This window comes from Plectropomus leopardus, chromosome 16 (genome assembly GCF_026936395.1).
Source record: "Plectropomus leopardus strain MGB_pleo_1.0 chromosome 16, ASM2693639v1, whole genome shotgun sequence".
NCBI lineage: Eukaryota > Metazoa > Chordata > Actinopteri > Perciformes > Serranidae > Plectropomus > Plectropomus leopardus.
In genome coordinates, this window is record NC_142191.1 from 17,032,731 (window position 1) to 17,044,695 (window position 11,965).

Here is an 11,965-nt window from a genome sequence, read left to right on the forward strand (position 1 = left end):
TTTTGGGCCATTTTTGCAAGATTTCATGCTATGGCGTGTGTTGGCACGCTATTTAATGTCCTTTTCAGATGTTTTCAGCTGTTTTTGAGACATGGCATTTTTTGACTTTTTCGCCTTACTATAGCCTTGCTTTTTCGGTCATTTTTTCAACATGCCATATTATGGTGTTTTTGGCAATTTTTGCAATATTTTATGCTATGGCGTGTCTTTGCAGGCTATTTAATTTGTTTTTCAGGTGTTTTCAGCTGTTTTTGAGACATGGCATTTTTTGACTTTTTCGCCTTACTATAGCCTTGCTTTTTCGGTCATTTTTTTAACATGCCATATTATGGTGTTTTTGGCGATGTTTGCAATATTTCATGCTATGGCGTGTGTTGGCACGCTATTTAATGTCCTTTTCAGATGTTTTCAGCTGTTTTTGAGACATGGCATTTTTTGACTTTTTCGCCTTACTATAGCCTTGCTTTTTCGGTCATTTTTTCAACATGCCATATTATGGTGTTTTTGGCAATTTTTGCAATATTTTATGCTATGGCGTGTCTTTGCAGGCTATTTAATGTCTTTTTCAGGTGTTTTCAGCTGTTTTTGAGACATGGCATTTTTGACTTTTTTCGCCTTACTATAGCCTTGCTTTTTCAGTCATTTTTCAACATGCCATATTACTGTGTTTTGGGCCATTTTGCAAGATTCAATTCCATGGCGTGTCTTTGCATGCTATTTAATGTCCTTTTCATGTGTTTTCAGCTGTTTTTGGGACATGCCATTTTTGACTTTTTTCGCCATACTATAGCCTTGCTTTTTTCGGTCATTTTTTCAACATGCCATATTACTGTGTTTTGGGCCATTTTTGCAAGATTTCATGCTATGGCGTGTGTTGGCACGCTATTTAATGTCCTTTTCAGATGTTTTCAGCTGTTTTTGAGACATGGCATTTTTTGACTTTTTCGCCTTACTATAGCCTTGCTTTTTGGTCATTTTTTAACATGCCATATTATGGTGTTTTGGGCCATTTTTGCAAGATTTCATGCTATGGCGTGTGTTGGCACGCTATTTAATGTCCTTTTCAGATGTTTTCAGCTGTTTTTGAGACATGGCATTTTTTGACTTTTTCGCCTTACTATGGCCTTGCTTTTTCGGTCATTTTTCAGCATGCCATATTATGGTGTTTTTGGCGATTTTTGCAATATTTTATGCTATGGTTTGTCTTTGCAGGCTATTTAATTTGTTTTTCAGGTGTTTTCAGCTGTTTTTGAGACATGGCATTTTTTGACTTTTTCGCCTTACTATAGCCTTGCTTTTTCGGTCATTTTTTCAACATGCCATATTACTGTGTTTTGGGCCATTTTTGCAAGATTCAATTCTATGGCGTGTCTTTGCATGCTATTTAATGTCTTTTTCATGTGTTTTCAGCTGTTATTGGGACATGCCATTTTTTGACTTTTTCGCCATACTATAGCCTTGCTTTTTCGGTCATTTTTTCAACATGCCATATTACTGTGTTTTGGGCCATTTTTGCAAGATTCAATTCTATGGCGTGTCTTTGCATGCTATTTAATGTCTTTTTCATGTGTTTTCAGCTGTTATTGGGACATGCCATTTTTTGACTTTTTCGCCATACTATAGCCTTGCTTTTTCGGTCATTTTTTCAACATGCCTTATTATGGTGTTTTTGGCGATTTTTGCAATATTTTATGCTATGGTGTGTCTTTGCAGGCTATTTAATTTGTTTTTCAGGTGTTTTCAGCTGTTTTTGAGACATGGCATTTTTTGACTTTTTCGCCTTACTATAGCCTTGCTTTTTTGGTCATTTTTTTAACATGCCATATTATGGTGTTTTTGGCGATGTTTGCAATATTTCATGCTATGGCGTGTGTTGGCACGCTATTTAATGTCCTTTTCAGATGTTTTCAGCTGTTTTTGAGACATGGCATTTTTTGACTTTTTCGCCTTACTATAGCCTTGCTTTTTCGGTCATTTTTTCAACATGCCATATTACTGTGTTTTGGGGCATTTTTGCAAGATTCTATGCTATGGCATGTGTTGGCACGCTATTTAATGTCCTTTTCAGTTGTTTTCAGCTGTTTTTGAGACATGGCATTGTTTGACTTTTTCGCCTTACTATAGCCTTGCTTTTTCTGTCATTTTTTCAACATGCCATATTACTGTGTTTTGGGCCATTTTTGCAAGATTCAATTCTATGGCATGTCTTTGCATGCTATTTAATGTCTTTTTCATGTGTTTTCAGCTGTTTTTGGGACATGCCATTTTTTGACTTTTTCGCCATACTATAGCCTTGCTTTTTCGTTCATTTTTTCAACATGCCATATTATGGTGTTTTTGGCGATGTTTGCAATATTTTATGCTATGGCGTGTCTTTGCACGCTATTTAATGTCCTTTTCAGATGTTTTCAGCTGTTTTTGAGACATGGCATTTTTTGACTTTTTCGCCTTACTATAGCCTTGCTTTTTCGGTCATTTTTTCAACATGCCATATTACTGTGTTTTGGGCCATTTTTGCAAGATTCAATTCTATGGCGTGTCTTTGCATGCTATTTAATGTCTTTTTCATGTGTTTTCAGCTGTTATTGGGACATGCCATTTTTTGACTTTTTCGCCATACTATAGCCTTGCTTTTTCGGTCATTTTTTCAACATGCCATATTATGGTGTTTTTGGCGATGTTTGCAATATTTTATGCTATGGCGTGTTTTTGCACGCTATTTAATGTCCTTTTCAGATGTTTTCCGCTGGTTTTGAGACATGGCATTTTTGACTTTTTCGCCTTACTATAGCCTTGCTTTTTTGGTCATTTTTTTAACATGCCATATTATGGTGTTTTTGGCGATGTTTGCAATATTTCATGCTATGGCGTGTGTTGGCACGCTATTTAATGTCCTTTTCAGATGTTTTCAGCTGTTTTTGAGACATGGCATTGTTTGACTTTTTTCCTTACTATAGCCTTGCTTTTTGGTCATTTTTCAACATGCCATATTACTGTGTTTTGGGCCATTTTGCAAGATTCTATGCTATGGCATGTGTTGTACGCTATTTAATGTCCTTTTCAGTTGTTTTCAGCTGTTTTTGAGACATGGCATTGTTTGACTTTTTCGCCTTACTATAGCCTTGCTTTTTCGGTCATTTTTTCAACATGCCATATTACTGTGTTTTGGGCCATTTTTGCAAGATTCAATTCTATGGCGTGTCTTTGCATGCTATTTAATGTCTCTTTCATGTGTTTTCAGCTGTTTTTGGGACATGCCATTTTTGACTTTTTTCGCCATACTATAGCCTTGCTTTTCGGTCATTTTTCAACATGCCATATTATGGTGTTTTTGGCAATTTTGCAATATTTTATGCTATGGCGTGTCTTTGCAGGCTATTTAATTTGTTTTTCAGGTGTTTTCAGCTGTTTTTGAGACATGGCATTTTTTGACTTTTTCGCCTTACTATAGCCTTGCTTTTTCGGTCATTTTTTCAACATGCCATATTACTGTGTTTTGGGCCATTTTTGCAAGATTCAATTCTATGGCGTGTCTTTGCATGCTATTTAATGTCTTTTTCATGTGTTTTCAGCTGTTTTTGAGACATGCCATTTTTTGACTTTTTCGCCATACTATAGCCTTGCTTTTTCGGTCATTTTTTCAACATGCCATATTATGGTGTTTTTGGCGATGTTTGCAATATTTTATGCTATGGCGTGTTTTTGCACGCTATTTAATGTCCTTTTCAGATGTTTTCAGCTGTTTTTGAGACATGGCATTTTTTGACTTTTTCGCCTTACTATAGCCTTGCTTTTTTGGTCATTTTTTTAACATGCCATATTATGGTGTTTTTGGCGATGTTTGCAATATTTCATGCTATGGCGTGTGTTGGCACGCTATTTAATGTCCTTTTCAGATGTTTTCAGCTGTTTTTGAGACATGGCATTTTTTGACTTTTTCGCCTTACTATAGCCTTGCTTTTTCGGTCATTTTTTCAACATGCCATATTATGGTGTTTTTGGCAATTTTTGCAATATTTTATGCTATGGCGTGTCTTTGCAGGCTATTTAATTTGTTTTTCAGGTGTTTTCAGCTGTTTTTGAGACATGTCATTTTTTGACTTTTTCGCCTTACTATAGCCTTGCTTTTTCGGTCATTTTTTCAACATGCCATATTACTGTGTTTTGGGCCATTTTTGCAAGATTCAATTCCATGGCGTGTCTTTGCATGCTATTTAATGTCTTTTTCATGTGTTTTCAGCTGTTTTTGGGACATGCCATTTTCTGACTTTTTCGCCATACTATAGCCTTGCTTTTTCGGTCATTTTTTCAACATGCCATATTATGGTGTTTTTGGCAATTTTTGCAATATTTTATGCTATGGCGTGTCTTTGCAGGCTATTTAATTTGTTTTTCAGGTGTTTTCAGCTGTTTTTGAGACATGTCATTTTTTGACTTTTTCGCCTTACTATAGCCTTGCTTTTTCGGTCATTTTTTCAACATGCCATATTACTGTGTTTTGGGGCATTTTTGCAAGATTCAATTCTATGGCGTGTTTTTGCACGCTATTTAATGTCTTTTTCATGTGTTTTCAGCTGTTTTTGAGACATGTTATTTTTTGACTTTTTCGCCATACTATAGCCTTGCTTTTTTGGTCATTTTTTTAACATGCCATATTATGGTGTTTTGGGCCATTTTTGCAAGATTCTATGCTATGGCGTGTTTTGCACGCTATTTAATGTCCTTTTCAGTTGTTTTCAGCTGTTTTTGAGACATGGTATTTTTTGACTTTTTCGCCATACTATAGCCTTGCTTCCTCGGTCATTTTTTCAACATGCCATATTATGGTGTTTTTGGCGATTTTTGCAATATTTTATGCTATGGCGTGTCTTTGCACGCTATTTAATGTCCTTTTCAGTTGTTTTCAGCTGTTTTTGAGACATGTCATTTTTTGACTTTTTTTGCCATACTATAGCCTTGCTTTTTCGGTCATTTTTTCAACATGTCAAATTACTGTGTTTTGGGCCATTTTTGCAAGATTTTATGCTATGGCGTGTGTTGGCATGCTATTTAATGTCCTTTTCAGATGTTTTCAGCTGTTTTTGAGACATGGCATTTTTTGACTTTTTCGCCATACTATAGCCTTGCTTTTTCGGTCATTTTTTCAACATGCCATATTACTGTGTTTTGGGCCATTTTTGCAAGATTCAATTCTATGGCATGTCTTTGCATGCTTTTTAATGTCTTTTTCATGTGTTTTCAGCTGTTTTTGGGACATGCCATTTTTTGACTTTTTCGCCATACTATAGCCTTGCTTTTTCGTTCATTTTTTCAACATGCCATATTATGGTGTTTTTGGCGATGTTTGCAATATTTTATGCTATGGCGTGTCTTTGCACGCTATTTAATTTGTTTTTCAGGTGTTTTCAGCTGTTTTTGAGACATGGCATTTTTTGACTTTTTCGCCTTACTATAGCCTTGCTTTTTCGGTCATTTTTTCAACATGCCATATTACTGTGTTTTGGGCCATTTTTGCAAGATTCTATGCTATGGCATGTGTTGGCACGCTATTTAATGTCCTTTTCAGTTGTTTTCAGCTGTTTTTGAGACATGGCATTGTTTGACTTTTTCGCCTTACTATAGCCTTGCTTTTTCGGTCATTTTTTCAACATGCCATATTACTGTGTTTTGGGCCATTTTTGCAAGATTCAATTCTATGGCCTGTCTTTGCATGCTATTTAATGTCTTTTTCATGTGTTTTCAGCTGTTTTTGGGACATGCCATTTTTTGACTTTTTCGCCATACTATAGCCTTGCTTTTTCGGTCATTTTTTCAACATGCCATATTATGGTGTTTTTGGCGATTTTTGCAATATTTTATGCTATGGCGTGTCTTTGCAGGCTATTTAATTTGTTTTTCAGGTGTTTTCAGCTGTTTTTGAGACATGGCATTTTTTGACTTTTTCGCCTTACTATAGCCTTGCTTTTTCGGTCATTTTTTCAACATGCCATATTACTGTGTTTTGGGCCATTTTTGCAAGATTCAATTCTATGGCGTGTCTTTGCATGCTATTTAATGTCTTTTTCATGTGTTTTCAGCTGTTTTTGGGACATGCCATTTTTTGACTTTTTCGCCATACTATAGCCTTGCTTTTTCGGTCATTTTTTCAACATGCCATATTATGGTGTTTTTGGCGATGTTTGCAATATTTTATGCTATGGCGTGTTTTTGCACGCTATTTAATGTCCTTTTCAGATGTTTTCAGCTGTTTTTGAGACATGGCATTTTTTGACTTTTTCGCCTTACTATAGCCTTGCTTTTTTGGTCATTTTTTTAACTTGCCATATTATGGTGTTTTTGGCGATGTTTGCAATATTTCATGCTATGGCGTGTGTTGGCACGCTATTTAATGTCCTTTTCAGATGTTTTCAGCTGTTTTTGAGACATGGCATTTTTTGACTTTTTCGCCTTACTATAGCCTTGCTTTTTCGGTCATTTTTTCAACATGCCATATTATGGTGTTTTTGGCAATTTTTGCAATATTTTATGCTATGGCGTGTCTTTGCAGGCTATTTAATTTGTTTTTCAGGTGTTTTCAGCTGTTTTTGAGACATGTCATTTTTTGACTTTTTCGCCTTACTATAGCCTTGCTTTTTTGGTCATTTTTCAACATGCCATATTACTGTGTTTTGGGCCATTTTGCAAGATTCAATTCCATGGCGTGTCTTTGCATGCTATTTAATGTCTTTTTCATGTGTTTTCAGCTGTTTTTGGGACATGCCATTTTCTGACTTTTTCGCCATACTATAGCCTTGCTTTTTCGGTCATTTTTTCAACATGCCATATTATGGTGTTTTTGGCAATTTTTGCAATATTTTATGCTATGGCGTGTCTTTGCAGGCTATTTAATTTGTTTTTCAGGTGTTTTCAGCTGTTTTTGAGACATGTCATTTTTTGACTTTTTCGCCTTACTATAGCCTTGCTTTTTCGGTCATTTTTTCAACATGCCATATTACCGTGTTTTGGGGCATTTTTGCAAGATTCAATTCTATGGCGTGTTTTTGCACGCTATTTAATGTCTTTTTCATGTGTTTTCAGCTGTTTTTGAGACATGTTATTTTTTGACTTTTTCGCCATACTATAGCCTTGCTTTTTTGGTCATTTTTTTAACATGCCATATTATGGTGTTTTGGGCCATTTTTGCAAGATTCTATGCTATGGCGTGTTTTGCACGCTATTTAATGTCCTTTTCAGTTGTTTTCAGCTGTTTTTGAGACATGGTATTTTTTGACTTTTTCGCCATACTATAGCCTTGCTTCCTTGGTCATTTTTTCAACATGCCATATTATGGTGTTTTTGGCGATTTTTGCAATATTTTATGCTATGGCGTGTCTTTGCACGCTATTTAATGTCCTTTTCAGTTGTTTTCAGCTGTTTTTGAGACATGTCATTTTTTGACTTTTTTTGCCATACTATAGCCTTGCTTTTTCGGTCATTTTTTCAACATGTCAAATTACTGTGTTTTGGGCCATTTTTGCAAGATTTTATGCTATGGCGTGTGTTGGCATGCTATTCAATGTCCTTTTCAGTTGTTTTCAGCTGTTTTTGAGACATGGCATTTTTTGACTTTTTCGCCTTAATATAGCCTTGCTTTTTCGGTCATTTTTTCAACATGCCATATTATGGTGTTTTTGGCGATTTTTACTCCATTGTGTGCTATGGCGTGTGTTGTCACGCTATTTATTGTCCTTTTCAGATGTTTTCAGCTGTTTTTGAGACATGGCATTTTTTGACTTTTTCGCCTTACTATAGCCTTGCTTTTTCGGTCATTTTTTCAACATGCCATATTACTGTGTTTTGGGGCATTTTTGCAAGATTCTATGCCATGGCGTGTTTTTGCACGCTATTTAATGTCTTTTTCATGTGTTTTCAGCTGTTTTTGAGACATGTTATTTTTTGACTTTTTCGCCTTACTATAGCCTTGCTTTTTTGGTCATTTTTTCAACATGCCATATTATGGTGTTTTTGGTGATTTTTTACTACATTGTGTGCTATGGCGTGTCTTTGCACGCTATCTAATGTACTTTTCAGATGTTTTCAGCTGTTTTTGGGACATGTCATTTTTTTACTTTTTTGCCATACTATAGCCTTGCTTTTTCTGTCATTCTTTCAGCATGCCATATTACGATTGTCATAACCTGGCTCTTGGGCCATGACAACGCGGAGAGATGCAACAAAACAACTTCATAGTCAAAACAGTTTATTTAACAAATTAACTTCAAATATAACATAATCAAAAACAAATTGAATGGGACGTGATTATCAGTAGATCAGAAATGTAAGATGTGTTGTGTGAGTGGTTATGTGATGTGTAGGATGTTGAATGATGCACAAATTATATGACCAAAACAAAAAAGCAACAGAAGAGCCACGTCACCAGAGAGGGATGCCTGCTGGAGAAAACAAGAGAGACAATCGTTAACTCATCTTATGGACTGCAGTACTGGGAACAGGTGCTCCCAGAAAGCAGTAATTAAATATCCGTAAGAGCAGTTACTAGCAGACCCTACAGGAAGGGTCATTTTTTCAACACACCATATTATTGTGTTTTTGGCCGTTTCTGCAAAATTCTATGCTATGGCGTGTCTTTGCACGCTATCTAATTTACTTTTCAGTTGTTTTCAGCTGTGATTGGGACATGTCATTTTTTGACTTTTTCGCCTTACTATAGCCTTGCTTTTTCGGTCATTTTTTCAACATGCCATATTATGGTGTTTTTGGCGATCCTTCCAATATTTTATGCTATGGTGTGTCTTTGCAGGCTATTTAACTTGTTTTTCAGGTGTTTTCAACTGTTTTTGAGATATGGCATTTTTTGACTTTTTCGCCTTACTATAGCCTTGCTTTTTCGGTCATTTTTTTAACATGCCATATTATGGTGTTTTTGGCGATTTTTGCAATGTTTTATGCTATGGCGTGTCTTTGCACGCTATGTAATGTCTTTTTCAACTGTTTTCAGCTGATTTTGGGACATGTCATTTTTTTACTTTTTTGCCATACTATAGCATTGCTTGTTCGGTCATTTTTTCAACATGTCATATTACTGTGTTTTGGGCCATTTTTGCAAGATTCTATGCTATGGCGTGTGTTGGCATGCTATTTAAAGTCCTTTTCAGTTGTTTTCAGCTGTTTTTGAGACATGTTATTTTTTGACTTTTTCGCCTTACTATAGCCTTGCTTTTTTGGTCATTTTTTTAACATGCCATATTATGGTGTTTTTGGCGATTTTTTTCAATATTTTATGCTATGGCGTGTCTTTGCAAGCTATTTAATGTGTTTTTCAGGTGTTTTCAACTGTTTTTGAGATATTGCATTTTTTGACTTTTTCGCCATACTATAGCCTTGCTTTTTCAGTCATTTTTTCAACATGCCATATTATGGTGTTTTTGCCAATTTTTACTACATTGTGTGCTATGTCGTGTCTTTGCACGCTATCTAATGTACTTTTCAGATGTTTTCAGCTGTTTTTGGAACATGTCGTTGTTTGACTTTTTCGCCTTACTATAGCCTTGCTTTTTCTGTCATTTTTTCAACATGCCATATTACTGTGTTTTGGGGCATTTTTGCAAGATTCAATTCTATGGCGTGTTTTTGCACGCTATTTAATGTCTTTTTCATGTGTTTTCAGCTGTTTTTGAGACATGGCATTTTTTGACTTTTTTGCCATACTATAGCCTTGCTTTTTCGGTCATTTTTTCAACATGCCATATTATGGTGTTTTTGCCAATTTTTACTACATTGTGTGCTATGTCGTGTCTTTGCACGCTATCTAATGTACTTTTCAGATGTTTTCAGCTGTTTTTGGAACATGTCGTTCTTTGACTTTTTCGCCTTACTATAGCCTTGCTTTTTCTGTCATTTTTTCAACATGCCATATTACTGTGTTTTGGGGCATTTTTGCAAGATTCAATTCTATGGCGTGTTTTTGCACGCTATTTAATGTCTTTTTCATGTGTTTTCAGCTGTTTTTGGGACATGTCATTTTTTGACTTTTTCGCCTTACTATAGCCTTGCTTTTTTGGTCATTTTTTTAACATGCCATATTATGGTGTTTTGGGCCATTTTTGCAAGATTCTATGCTATGGCGTGTGTTGGCATGCTATTTAATGTCCTTTTCAGTTGTTTTCAGCTGTTTTTGAGACATGTCATTTTTTGACTTTTGCACCTTACTATAGCCTTGCTTTTTCGGTCATTTTTTCAACATGCCATATTATTGTGTTTTTGGCGATCCTTCCAATATTTTATGCGATGGCGTGTCTTTGCACGCTATCTAATGTACTTTTCAGATGTTTTCAGCTGTTTTTGGAACATGTCGTTCTTTGACTTTTTTGCCATACTATAGCCTTGCTTTTTCAGTCATTTTTCAACATGCCATATTATTGTGTTTTTGGCCGTTTTTACAATATTCTGTGCTATGGCGTGTGTTGGCATGCTACTGAATGTCCTTTTCAGTTGTTTTCAGCTGTTTTTGAGACATGGCATTTTTTGACTTTTTCGCCTTACTATAGCCTTGCTTCTTCGGTGAATTTTTCATCATGCAATATTACTGTGATTTTGGCTGTTTTTGCAAAATTCTTTGCTATGGCGTGTTTTTGCACGCTATTTAATGTCTTTTTCAGCTGTTTTCAGCTGTTTTTGGGACATGTCATTTTTGTACTTTTTTGCCATACTATAGCCTTGCTTTTTCGGTCATTTTTTCAACATGCCATATTATGGTGTTTTGGGCGATGTTTGCAATATTTTATGCTATGGCGTGTCTTTGCAAGCTATTTAATGTGTTTTTCAGGTGTTTTCAACTGTTTTTGAGATATTGCATTTTTTGACTTTTTCGCCATACTATAGCCTTGCTTTTTCGGTCATTTTTTTAACATGCCATATTATGGTTTTTTTGGCGATTTTTGCAATGTTTTATGCTATGGCGTGTCTTTGCACGCTATGTAATGTCTTTTTCAACTGTTTTCAGCTGATTTTGGGACATGTCATTTTTTTACTTTTTTGCCATACTATAGCCTTGCTTGCTCGGCCATTTTTTCAACATGTCATATTACTGTGTTTTGGGCCATTTTTGCAAGATTTAATTCTATGGCGTGTTTTTGCACACTATTTAATGTCTTTTTCATGTGTTTTCAGCTGTTATTGGGACATGTCATTTTTTGACTTTTTCGCCTTACTATAGCCTTGCTTTTTCGGTCATTTTTTCAACATGCCATATTATGGTTTTTTTGGCGATTTTTGCAATGTTTTATGCTATGGCGTGTCTTTGCACGCTATGTAATGTCTTTTTCAACTGTTTTCAGCTGATTTTGGGACATGTCATTTTTTTACTTTTTTGCCATACTATAGCCTTGCTTGTTCGGTCATTTTTTCAACATGCCATATTACTGTGTTTTGGGCCATTTTTGCAAGATTCTATGCTATGGCGTGTGTTGGCACGCTATTTAATGTCCTTTTCAGTTGTTTTCAGCTGTTTTTGAGACATGGCATTTTTTTACTTTTTCGCCTTACTATAGCCTTGCTTTTTCTGTCATTTTTTCAACATGCCATATTATTGTGTTTTGGGCGATTTTTGCAATATTTTATGCTATGGTGTGTCTTTGCACGCTATCTAATTTACTTTTCAGTTGTTTTCAGCTGTTATTGGGACATGTCATTTTTTGACTTTTTCGCCTTACTATAGCCTTGCTTTTTCGGTCATTTTTTCAACATGCCATATTACTGTGTTTTGGGGCATTTTTGCAAGATTCAATTCTATGGCGTGTTTTTGCATGCTATTTAATGTCTTTTTCATGTGTTTTCAGCTGTTTTTGGGACATGTCATTTTTTGACTTTTTTCGCCTTACTATAGCCTTGCTTTTTTGGTCATTTTTTTAACATGCCATATTATGGTGTTTTGGGCCATTTTTGCAAGATTCTATGCTATGGCGTG